A 2,428-nucleotide genomic window follows, 5' to 3' on the forward strand; every position below is an offset into this window, starting at 1 on the left:
GAATGGAATATTGATTAGAATGGATAAGTTCTTTTGATTTTGCCATGTTTATATAATTGTGAATACTGTGATTACTCAATTCTCCCACTTTTCTTTACATACCCTACTGTAAAATATTAGGATAGGGTACAAAATGATGTCATTTGGTCTTTATTTAACAGCAGAAAATGAAACTTATTATCAGTACTGTTGTAATATAACCATCCAGGATTTCCAAAATGTGCATATGTGAAACAAAAAGCATGAAATTTTAAACATTTTGGAGACCTCATTAACAGCTTAAAACGTATTGGTATTTTTCAGAGAATGAATGCTTTATGAAACTTTAGGGTATCACTTGTATTAATAAGTTATAATTTCTAAGTAGAAATACAAAGAATCTTCTTTTAAATTAATTTTGTGAAAAATTATCTAGCTTCTCAGAGTCCTAAATCTGTCCTGATTCAAACATACATACACAAAAAAAAAAAAAAAAAACAAAAAAAAACATACATACATACATGTGTATTTACATAGATATTTATACACAACAAGTTGTCAAAAACACAGAATAAGAAATAGTTCAATGCTGCTGTTTACTATCTGTCTCCAGTTCTTAAGTCAATCTTCTGAACAGTTCGATTTACATGGCTGGTCAAGGCCTTGAAAAATATCCCTCAATCTCCCATGGTTGCATCAAAAATCTGATTTTATCATATAAAGTGTTTTCTATTTCTAGTAGTGAGATTTACCTAATAACTAAATCAGGATCAGAAAACAAGAGAATATGTGAATCAAAGCAAGGTCCATCCAAGGCCTAGAACCCCTTTCAAAGCTATGGTAGTTTATTTCTTCCAAAGAACTAGCTTTTGGTTTCATTGATTTTTCTCTATTGTTTTTCAATATCATTGATTTCTGCTCTAATCTTTATTATGTCTTTTGATCTGTTTGCTTTAGGTTTAATTTTCTTGTCTTTTTCAATTTTCTTAACATAGAAGCATAGATTATTGACTTGAAATAATTTCTTTCTAATTTAATGCTATATATTTAATGCTATATATTTCCCTTCGAGTGCTGTTAGTTGCATCCCAGAAATTTTGATATGGTGCATTTTCATTTTGTTTGGTTACAAACATTTTCTGATTTCCCTTGAATTATCCTCTTTGAACTATGGATTGTTGAGAAATGTGTTGTTTAATTCCTAAGTGTTTAGAGATTTTTAAATGTGTCATTGATTTATAATTTAATTCCTTCATGGTCAGAGAACATACTTTGCATGGTTTCAATTGTCTTAAGTCTATTAACGTTTGTTTTATGACCTAGGATATGGTCTATCTTGATGATTCATTCCCTATACACTCAAAAAAAGTACTATTCTGATGCTGTTGGATTGAGTGTTGTTCTATAAATGTCATTTCAATATAGCAGTTTGACGACACTTATAACCTTGCTGATCATCTGTTTACAGGTTCTATCACTTATTAACAGAGATGTGTTGAAGTACCAACTATTATCGTGGATCTATTTCTTTCAGCTCTGTCAATTTTCCTTCAAGTATTTTGAAGATGTTTTCTAGGTGAATGCACATTTAAAATTGTTGTCTTCTTGGTGTGGAGCTCTGGATTTTGGAGAGTTCCTCCTCGTACCCCCAAGCCCAACAAACTGCCAGGAAGAAAGAAGTATGACTCATAGGAAAATGAAAAAGGGATGTCTCAAATTTTGTAGGACTCATTATTGATTTGAGAACTTGAGCTGGATTGAAGAATGAGTACAAAAAGAGGATTGTTTCAAGATGGCGGTGTAGAAGGACATGCTCTCACTCCCTCTTGCAAGAACACCAGAATCACAACTAACTGCTGAAGAATCAACGACAGGAAGACACTGGAACTCACCAACAAAGATACCCCACACCCAAAGACAAAGGAGAAGCCACAGTGAGATGGTAGGAGGGATGCAAACACAATAAAATCAAATCCCATAACTGCTGCGTGGGTGACTCACAAACTGGAGAGCACTTATACCACAGAAGTCCAGCCCCTGGAGTGAAGGTTCTGAGCCCCATGTCAGGCTTCCCAATCTGGGGGTCCAGTAATGGGAGGAGGAATTCCTAGAGAATCAAGACTTTGAAGGCTAGCGGGATTTGACTGCAGGACTTCGACAGGACTGGGGGAAACACAGACTCCACTCTTGGAGGGCACACACAAAGTAGTGTTCACATTGGGACCCAGGGGAAGGAGCAGTGACCCCATAGGAGACTGAACCAGACCTACCTGCTAGTGTTGGAGGCTCTCCTGCAGAGGCCGGGGGTGGCTGTGTCTCACCATGAGGACAAGGGCACTGGCAGCAGAAGTTCTGGGAAGTACTCCTTGGCGTGAATCCTCCCAGAGTCTGCCCATTAGCCCCACCAAAGAGCCCGGGTAGGCTCCAGTGTTGGGTCGCCTCAGGCCAA

Source organism: Phocoena phocoena, chromosome 4 (assembly GCF_963924675.1).
Source record: "Phocoena phocoena chromosome 4, mPhoPho1.1, whole genome shotgun sequence".
NCBI lineage: Eukaryota > Metazoa > Chordata > Mammalia > Artiodactyla > Phocoenidae > Phocoena > Phocoena phocoena.